Source organism: Bison bison, unplaced genomic scaffold (assembly GCF_000754665.1).
Source record: "Bison bison bison isolate TAMUID 2011002044 unplaced genomic scaffold, Bison_UMD1.0 scf7180017864145, whole genome shotgun sequence".
Lineage (NCBI taxonomy): Eukaryota > Metazoa > Chordata > Mammalia > Artiodactyla > Bovidae > Bison > Bison bison.
Window position 1 is genome coordinate 7040475 of NW_011494717.1, and position 11196 is coordinate 7051670.

Below are 11196 nucleotides of genomic sequence, written 5' to 3' on the forward strand. Positions count from 1 at the left end.
ATATCTTCCCTTTGTGTCTTGTCACTCTACCACGTCTTGTCTCATCCTGGCCTCTGAGTCAAGGACCCAGTGAACTGACTTTCTAGTTCTCGAAGTTCCAACTGAAAGGCCAGGAAAGCCTGAGAAAGGGGTTGTGGAAGAAGCAAAGATAGACCCCCCTTCCCTCGCCTTTACTGCCCGCCCCGGGCCTGTGAACGATGACAACATCTGACATTGTGCACCAGCTACCTCTGCTTCCATGGCAGAGAAAAGGCCATAAGAACTAACAATGGAAGAGGAGCACAGACTCAGACATCAAGGAAGAAGCCATTTTCCCAGGTCCTCTTTTCTGCATCTCATCACCCTTAGTTACAAATAACATTGAACAGCATCTATTCAGAACCTATACTGAATAAAAAGATTGATGGAAGGGCTCAAGTGGGTAGCAACTATGAAACAGAAATAGGACACTCAGTTACAAACATTCTTTTAGTTTTTCAGAAAAATGCATCCCTGATTTCATTCATTCCCAGCTTGAAAGCCCAGCCATATTACTCTATTCCCTCTCAAACTGTTCTAGGAGGTCATTTCTGTTTTGTTTGTGATACTTAGACGTGCAGACTTCAGGAAGTTCACCTTTAACTTCAGCATTCCAGATGAAGTTTCCTGACTCAGTGCTTTTTGCATAAGGAACTTAAAAAAAAAAAACGGTAAGGAAAATTGGAGATGCTAACATCCTCCCCCATCCCAACTGCACCTTAAAGTATGCATGTCACCTTCAAGGTTTTATAATTGCACTGTTTGTTTTATGTATGTACAGATTAAAATTATTGCTACATTTGAGGAAAATAAAATTGCTTGCTTCTATGTAATTCCTGTCATTCCACAGGAAATTCACTTTTCCAGCTACTGAATCGATGAGTTGCCTCTTCTTTTACAGGGAGGAAAAGAAGCTTACATCGTGCAGAAATTGTTAAAACCCAAAATGACTAATGATAATTAAAGAATAATAAAAAATGATCCCTGAAGCCAAAGCTCCTCAGAGTCACCCTAATAAGAACCAGCCCCGTGAAATTTGAGAAGGTCCCAGTGATAGGAGGCTGTGAGGAAGTTCTAACTCTGGCCACTTGTCTGGTGATTAAACACTGTGGTCCTGCTGTTTCTTGACCCAGGAAATCTGGTCCAGGCAGCACTGGCCACGAGATAATCTCCTTCTCACAGTCACTGGTGTTTACAGACAGACATTTATTATTATTACACAGATGTTGAAGCTTACTTGAGGCTCCTTCTTGGCAATGCATTTTATGAAATCAGGCCCTATTTCTTGTTTGTGTATTTTTAAGGCAACCAGATCTACCAACACTTGGCCACCCGGAGCCAGTGGGGTAAGGAGGGTGAGCATATATGATTTTAGAGGGAAGAGAGGGGATCTGTCACACGCATACTCTCACACATAACCACACACGGATTTTGTAGCTGTTGTCTGAAGTCACACTTTTGGGGAAGCAAAGCCTTTTTTCCAAAAGTCAGGATAAGGTTAAAAAAAAAAAGGATATTTCTCTTAGATGAAACTGAACATTGATTTAAATTTATCTTAAGGTAGGGGCGGGAAGGCATTAGAAAAGCAAATAGTAACAACTGAGGAAAAAGTGCGGTTGATACAGAAGAATTTCGTCTTGGCTAAGCAAAGTATGGTTTTGCCTCAGGTAGTTTCCACACTTGGAAACTGTCTCCTGGGCCCTCCCAATCAAAGAGAAAGAAAGGACCATTGTCCGTTTACATAGGAAGTTGTGCTGATTTCCTTGTTGACGTTAACTGCTCTTCCCAGAAGAGCTGCTCCACTTGAATACAGTGAATAATTCAGGGCAAGCTCAATCCTTGACCATTCCTGCTCCTCTGAAAAGAATCTTGATGATTTAATTAAGCCCATAAATTCTTTTTTATTGGAGAAATCTGCCAAAGGAAGCATTCCTCCATCCAGAACCCTTTCTGCAGCACTAAATTAGTTTTCTTTATATGCTTTATGTTCATTGCCACAAGAGCTCTTAACAAGATTGAAGAAGCACAAAGCTCTGGCCTCATTCAGCACATTTTATTGTCTTTATCCAAAGCACAAGGATATGGAAGGATTCAGACAGATGTGAACGTTGCCCTCTCAGAGCATATATACACATTGCAGGACTTGCATAGTTATAATCACAATTGGATAAAGTGGTATAAAGGAAGGGCTTCCCAGATGGCACCAGTGGTAAAGAACCCACCTCCTAATGCATGAGACATAAGAGACACAAGTTCAATCCCTGGGTCAGAAGATTCCCCTGGAGAGCATGGCAACCCACTCCAGTATTCTTGCCTGGAGAATCCCCTGGACAGAGATTTCTGGCGGGCTACGGTCCACAGGGTTGCAAAGAGTTGGACATGATTGAAGCAACTGAGCATGCACACACAGTATAAAGGAGCGTTAGAAGTTGCTTTGTGAGTGAGACCTTGTCTGGTGACTCAAAGAACGTTCCTTGAGGAAGAAATGGTATTTGAAGTGAGGTTTGCAGGATGCAAAGGAAGGAGCTCAGTGAAGAGCACCCTGAGAATTCTGAGAAATAGCATATATGAAGGAAGGCCTGGAGGCAGGAAAGAGCCCCCAGAGAGCTACTCTTTTCAACTGGTAACCAGTGCTCTGAGTTCTCAAACATGTTATGAGAGTTATGTTAGCCAATGGAATGAAAAGTAATTTAAATCAGCCTTTGGCTCCAGGAGGAATATGATCTAGGCTTTCGGATCCTCTCTTGGAAACTGTGCCAGCCAGTAGCTGAGGTCTCTTCCATAACAGCCCTATCCTGCCAGAAGTTAAGGCTTTTGTATCTTTTACACAGTCTGTTGGAGCTGATGAAAATTCTAAAAAATCAGGGAAAATAAATTTGCACTGTAACAATTTCTAAGGCACTTTTTAGGTACATTATCTCATTTAAACTTCTGCAGTCCTCTGAGAAAGTTGTAAAGAGAAAGGTCATAAAAGAATGACTGCAATACAGGAGACGTGGGTTTGATCCCTGGGTTGGGAAGATCCCGAGAAGAACATGGCAACCCACTCCAGTATTCTTGCCTGGAGATTGCATGGACAGAGGAGCCTGGCAGGCTTCAGTCCATGGGGTCGCAAAGAGTCAACACAACTAACACACACACACACAGGAACTGGGACTTGAAACCAACTCTTAATTCCAAGTTCTGGATGAACTATTCTGGACTATATGATTTAGGACTTCATATAGAGTCTGCAGACTTTATGACTTTTAAAAACAGGCTTTGCAAACAAGGCCCCTTCTCTGGAGGCAGGCAGAGAGCCTGCCCTTTGGAAGTCTGAATGGGGGTGAGCTTTAGCATGAAGTCAGCAGGAGTCACGACAGTTTGGGAGAGGCATTCTGTCCCTGTGTATCTTAACAGGAAGTGAAGGCTCCATGAAATGGCAGTGTCATTCCCTTAGTGTGAAAGAACTTTGGAAAATGTGGGTCCCTTGTGGGGCAGGTATAAAAGGACTGGCAGAGGATCCCTTTTGTGAGCCAAGAAATTTGGCTTCTTGGAGCAGATCACAGGAGCATTCACTTTTCTTTCACTCTTGATCCTTCTGCAGACAACGAATCTTTCTTCTATGCTGGAGGATAGCTCTGGTTTAATCATTGGTGCTTATCTCAGAACTTTGGTTGTTTGCGCCACCAGCAGAACTAAGCATCTGTGGCCAACCTGAGACATTGGCTTGAAGAAAGAAGACTTAAAATGCCAAAGGAATAATTTCCATATTCCATCAGGTTTTCCTCCCACTCCAGTGCCGAGAGGTCCTAAGGTACAGAATAAAACAAACCTTAGACCAAGTTTTTAGGATTAATACCATTTTATATGAGCTGCTGTAGTACAGACACTCTGATAAGAAGTGTGGGAAGCACAGAGACATTTGCCTGAAGTTCCCTCCTTCCTAGTAATGGAGATGATTATAATCAGTTAAATACTTTAACTTCTGCTCTGCCAGGCAATATGCTACACTAATACTCTTGTGCTAACAATTTCTTAGTTTGTACAGCACGTTCACATACAATATGTCATTTGATCTTCAAAATCCTACAAAGCAATGACAGTAGGTCATAGTACCATCTTACAAATGGTGAAACTGAAGCTTGTATAAATGGTCAGGTGGCTGATAAGTGCTGGACCCAAGAATCCATCCTTGGGCTTTGTGATGAAACCGGCCATTGTTTCCACTGCCCAATTCAACTATTAAAAACATCTTTAGACAGTGACATATAAAGACTGGGAATCCTGATGAATTTGAAGTTTTTCTCAGGAACTCAAATTCCTTCAAAGCTTGTTGGAGTTTCTGTTTTGAAAATAAAATCTGGGCACTAATTTTGAATGTGTTAAAATACTGATTTTTTTTTTTTTTGTATTTTAAATTTGTGCAAGGGAAATAGTTCTGAAGCAAGTCCCTGTATTCTCTGAACAATTTCATCTCTTCCCTTGAACCCAGTGCTGCTTACATTAAAGTGCATCTTAAGTCCACTCTTCTAGCCAAGATCTCTCTTCAAGATTCAGTCCCTAATTTCCAACTGGTGAACATTATCATGTAGGTGGATCCCACCTCCACTTTGCCTCCCCTCCACCCCCACCCCCATCAGCACCTCAAACTTAAGCCCTAAACCAAATAACTTATCTCCCGATAAATAGCTTCTTTATCCCCTACCTGAATTATTGCATCATCATTCTGTTAGTGGTTATTTTCAACAACTTCCTCCTGCTCGTATTAACTGAATTGTAAAAAGGTTGTCTTTTGTAATGCCTCATAGCTATCTTCTTTCTAAGCCTATTGATCAGAGATTGAATTCTGGACTGTTTTCTGTGGGGGTGACTATAGTAACTATCTTCATGCCTTTTACATTCATCCTTCACAGTCATCACAGAAGTCTCTTTTAACACAATCTTCAAAATCTGTTAGTGACTAATTCTTGCCTATAGATGATCTGAAATCTGCCATTTAAGCTTGATGACCCTCTAGACTGTCCCTAAGCAAATGATCCTGCCACACTGATCTGGCCTTTATTCTTGGATTTGCTGTGTTCCCACTTCCATTGCCATATTCATTCTCTTTCCCCAGCCTGTAATGTTCCTCCTTTCTCCCTCCTGCTCGTCCTTCATGGCTTCAGTTTAGATGCCCTTTCCATGAAGCCCTCCTTGGACCCTACACTTAGATTAGATTCTGTATTGCCTTGTGCAGTGTTGGGGCCTCCATTTGGCACTTTGTTTCTCTCCTCCACCAAATTGTAAGCTTATTAAAGAGGTTTACATCTCTCCTTTATCCACCACTCACTGCCTTCTACATAGTAGGATGATTGATTAAACTGCCAATTGAAGAAACAGATTCAGAAGTAGTGTTTGAAATAAGGGAAACGGGCTGATAGACCAGGGGCTGAGTTTTCTTCCTAGAGTCTGGGTTGTTAAGCTAATGGAAGTCTGCACACTGTCCAAGAGTTCAAGAAAAGATCGTGATTCTATCCTGTTGATTGTTCCCTTTTTTCATGAAATGTGAGCCTCCACATATCTGGAGAATTTATGGAACATTAGATAAGGAAATGGGAACCCACTCCAGAGTTCTTGCCTGGAGAATCCCAGGCACAGGGGAACCTGTTGGGCTGCCGTCTGTGGGGTCGCACAGAGTCAGACACAACTGAAGCGACTTAGCAGCAGCAGCAGTTTTATATATATTGGGTCTCAGTTGCAGCACAAGGGATCTTTGTTGTCACATGCAGGATCTTTCATTGTGGTGCACAGGCTCTGTGGTTTGCAGCACGTGGGCTCAGTAGTGGCAGTGTCGGGGCTTAGTTGCCCTGTGGCATGTGGGGTTTTAGTTCCCTAAACAGGTATCAAATGCGTGTCCCCTGCATTGGAAGGTAGACTCTTATCCACTGGACCAACCAGGGAAATCCCAGCAGATATCTTTAATACTTCCATTTTTGTAAAGGTGGAGTCTAAAAAAAATTAATGCACACGTAAGTTACTCAAAAGTAGTACTTCATTACTGACTGATCAAGCTTTATATTTATCGATGACACATGCTACTATTACATCCTTTACTTTTCTCAGAAATTACTTCCCCACTGAAGATCAGCTGATTGGACTGACTACACTTAATGAGAAAATAGAAAAAGGCACATCAGGGAGACAATCCCTTCTGGTTTTCCCTCCCAAAGTGAGTATACAGAGTGCCCTACAAGTTGTTCACCCACAAGATAATGCCACCAAGAAGTGATTCATGATGAAATTGAACAAGAGTAAGATGGCTTTTTGTGAAATTTTTATGAGAAATTAGATTGGCCTTTAAAACCAGTGCCTCTGGAAGCTGAGTGACAATCAACTTGGAAAGCGGACAGATGGGACAGGTAATGAACAGGAAGGGCTCCCTGTAACAGAACAAATGTCCTACCTGGAATTTTCCTCATACCTAAAGAGCCAGCCCTGCTTAGTTCTGCTTTGTTTTCAAATCTATAGTAATTTATTATACACCTGCCTGTACTAAATTTTAGGCTGCATATTTCCTGTTCATTTTTTTTAACTTGCAAACTTTTATAAAATAGGCATTAATTTTTAAATTAGCTTTTATTTTTAATATTCTGCTGTTGGCAAGTGTGTTTTAAATGATAATTACTTAGTAAGCTAGACTTTCAAAGTTCACCCAAAACCAACTGGGGAAAAGGCTTTACATAGAAAATACTCTATTTAAAGACTCACGCACATCTAAGCCTAAGGTTTAAAATTGCATCCTACCATCTCTTGAAAGCTTTATTAAAGCTTTTTATTAAGAACTTTTCATGTTTATATGAAAGTAGAAAGGTTAGTATAATGGGCTAGTTCTAGGTTTTTAAGTCAGTCTTTGATACGTAATTTTTATAACCCCAAATAAAGGGTCACTCTATCAATTTCAAAAAGCACGTTATAGTTAGTCTTGGGAATTTTTAGGGTTTGTCTTGTGAAACTGCACAATAACTATTTTAAAGAATGAATATTCTTAACAATGATAATATATATTCATTTAGTACCTACTATTCATTTCCCAGATACTATTCCAGGCACTGGGGCTACATCCATGAAGAAAATGAAAATCCCTGCTCCCCTCACAGAGCTTGTCTTCTAATGAAGGTTGATTTGACAAACTAACAAAATACGTGGTGTGCCAGGTGATTAGTGCTGTGAAGAAAAATTAAGTAGGAAAGGAGGGATAGAGAATACTACTGGAGGAAAGTGTTTGCAGGTTAAAACAGGAAAGTCAGATCTTCAGAGAAGGGGGATGGAAGGATGGATTTTCCATTAACAGGGATGGGGGGAAAGAGGCAAGTTTATTTTCTGCCATGATAAGTTTGAGATTCCTGTTAGACATCCCAGAGGAGCTGTCAAACCTATAGGATACAGAGGGGGCTGAAATTTAGGGGAGTAGGTCGGGCTGAAGATACAGATTTGGAAGTCATTTGATTAGTTTTTAAAGCCATGAGATGGAAAGATAACTGGAACCCAGGTGTCTTAACTAGGCCATCTCCCTCATACTAAATCATCATGCCAAAGTAGGGTTTATTCCAAGGACAGAGATGGTTCAGTATTTGAGATCTTGCAGTGCAATTCACCATGGTAACAATGGGAAAAAAAATGATCATCTCAGTAAATGAGAAAAAAAGTCGTTGATTTTTTAAAAACACATATGAATTTTTTTTTTAATTTGGCTAAGCAGTGGCAGAAAGGAGCATCCTTAATCTAACACAAAGGATTTGCTGAAAGTTTCAACAAATCAACATACCTAACATTGAAAGTTTAAAAGCATTCCCATTATAGTCAATGATAGCAAGTCAGGGGTACCTATGCACACTGCTATTATTGTACTACAGGTCCTAGCCCAGTGTAAGGTCTTGATCTGACATCTCCATAATGCAATAAAATGAGAGAAAAAAAAAAAACATTATAATGATTGCATTAAATTGCACACTAAATTGTGTGGTGATAGAGAGTGCTTTTGTGGGGTATTGTTTAAATTGGTCCTTAAATTTAAACTGATTGTTTAATTCCCATTAGGAATTTTTCAGATTCAGGAAATAGAGGACAAATTGCATAGCCATTAAGTAGCAGGGTTCAGCTTCAATCTCAAGTCTTCTGGGATTGTCACCTGCCTTGCTCTTTCCATTTGTACCGTAAGGAAGTAACACCATATTTCTTATGGCTCAGTTTTCCTTTTGCCACCACATCATCAGTCTTGTGCCTGATTTTATACATCATCTTTATTATATCCCAACTTTCCTCCCCATTCCAAGCAAATCTATCTTGAACCTGTTGTCAGAACAGTCTTCCTCTTGGATCATTAGTTCTTCTTCAGAATTCCTTACATCCAGTGTTGAGAAGGTGGAATGCCTTTTCCCCACTTCTCTCTTTATAGAGTGAGTTTAATAAACATAATGTTCATATGGAGTCTGCCATTTCTCCCCTCGCTCTTCCTCGTGCAGGTTGACTAGCCTAGTTGGTGGATGGTTGCTTTTGTCCATGTTTCTCATTTGGATGGAACTAGTCAAAGTTTGACAGACTGAATATGGGGGATTTATTATTCTCTCTTTACTTCTCCCCGTGACCGGAAGCAGAAACTTTGGTATCTGCTTTCCCTTCAGACAGGAAAGTAGCAAGCCCATTCAGGGGTCACATAAAGCTCTATTGTCTAACCTATTGATAGTAAAAATGACATTTTTTTCCTTCATCTGCTTTTTATATCTCAAAAACCTAGGTTAAGAACTTGGGTGCCACTTTTTTGGCCCTTGCAAAGTAGAAGAGAAGCTGGGGCTGTGCTGACTTGACCTCAGAGGATGGCTAAAACTTGTGAGGCCAAGGTAGCTGAGGGCAGTGGTTTTCAGCCATTTTTCCACACCATCACCTTCTTGTCAGCAGCAGTGGTTCACTGTTGCCACAGTTCTCAACCAGGAGGCAGCGCACACCCCTAGGGTGGCATCTCAGAATCTGTGGGGAAGATATGTTGATTAAACAACAATAAAAGGTGACTGTACCATGCCCCCGTGGGGGAGCCCTCTGCATTCTGCTGGCCCCGTGGGAAGCAATGACCTAGGCACTGATTCTCAGCTGTACATGTTCACAAGCTGAATTTTGTCAGCTCCTCCACTGATAATTGATCCCTAGGATACAGAGTCACACAGCTCACAGTCACAGGAGGCTGATTTATAATCTGGAATGTCATTTAACCAATTTAAAATGGAAGACACAGCTTCCTAGCACTCAAACTACTCATGACTCCTTCTCAAACCACTCTCAATTAGTATCTACAAATGAGTAACCAGCTATAAGAGGTTAAGAGAAAACTGGACTGATGAAAGACCTGGTTTCCAACCACAGTCCTGCCCCTGACTTTGATCTTGGGCAAGTCTAAGCCTTTCTGAATCAGTAACCTTGAGACAAGACAGCCTGCATCACAAAATTGTCAAATTGATTAGCACAATGGAAGCATTTTGTTTATAATCAGATGTTTTTCACGTGTAAGAAACTCACCAAAGCATAGATCCTTTTCAAGGACTTGCCGCCTATTCTAGGTCTAGCAACACAACCTTGCTCCATTGGAGAAAAATTTATTTGTAAACTTGGTGTGCAAGGCCACATAGTGTAATTAGTGCCAAATTCTTGCTCTCCCTCCTGCCTCCTTCCTGTAAGCACATCATACACTATCATTGACTTGAAATCACACACATTCATCGTACACATTTTAGATTGGCTGCCTCTTGGGACCAGGCTGCTTCTAGATAATACCAGAGTTTCCAGTTCAGTAGGTCTGGGGTAGGGCCCCGGGATTTATATTTCTAAGCAGTACCCAAATGATGCTGATTTAGGGACTACACTTTGAGAAACTCTGATTGAGTTCAGATGATAATAAGCTTAGCTGATTCTACTAAGGAAAGCTGCTGCTTCCCTGTTACTGTCTTACTCTCACTTGACTGCCTATCCTTTCTTCCCTTGGGAGCTGCTTTAGGCATTTGCCTGAGCTGTTATCTCCCAGCTGTATAGACACTCATCTCTCTCTGACTGTATCACTCACTGTCTTACTGCAGAATTTGAATTTTAAAAATATATAGATTTTTTAAAAAATTCAGTATCATTTGGAAACATTTACCTAATTGTCTTAAATGGAAGTAGCAGGGAGTGGATGGCATCACTTCACAGAAAAGGAGTTAGACAACTGGCTTACGTGACTCAAAGCTTCTTAAGGGCTGTGTCTTACATTTTTACACTCAGGTTCTGGCACTGAGTGCCCTGGCATTGTTCCACAGGATTTGTACACACTGACACATTTAATCCACATGGCACTCCTGTAAATCCCTGTTTTACAGATGAAGGGCCTAGGCTCAGGGAAGTTGAGTGATTTGCCCAAGTTCACACAGCTGAAATGTACGAAAGCCAGGATTTGGACTCAGGCTGTTTGACACTAGAGTCTGAGCGTTAACCACTATGTTATGCCATGTAATAAGGTGCTCAGAAAGTTTATTCACTGTTCTGGAAGACTATATGCTTCCCACTTCATAGAAGAAAATTAAGTCAACAGGTATTTCTTCCACTATGAACTTATATATATTCATACTTTTCCCCACTACCTCTCCTCTAGTCTCAAAATTAAGTTTTCTCTCTCTCTCCCTGTTCAAGGCCAGTCCTCCATTATGCCCCTGACCCTGCCTATTTTTAAGCACTGTCTATATTATATAAACATTCAGAGATGGGTGCTATCATTTGTGGCTGGGTTAGGCTCTGTGAAGGTGGCAGCACTGGAGCCAGAAACAGCTTACGTCCAGAGGCAGGCAAGGGAGGAGGAGAGTCCTAACATTCGACTCCCAGGCCAGAGACTGGAGGGCAGCAACTGGAGTGTCTTTACTGATGCATCAAGTTTGAATAAGGGAATTGAAGAGTCACCTAAAAAGTTAGTTAGGAAATATAAACACGGAGGGCCTGAGGGCTGATCTAAGGAATCCTGACTTTCTTCCATGGGCAAGTAGGACCCTATACTGACAAGGGTGCTCAGTGATCCTGCATAAACCTGGTGGCAGGTCATCTGCTGGCTTGTAACCAGGATACACTAGGTGGGCAGACCAGTGGGACACCCACGAGGAAAATGAGAGCCCGATTCAGGGTAGTGGCACTGGAAGCTATAAGAAA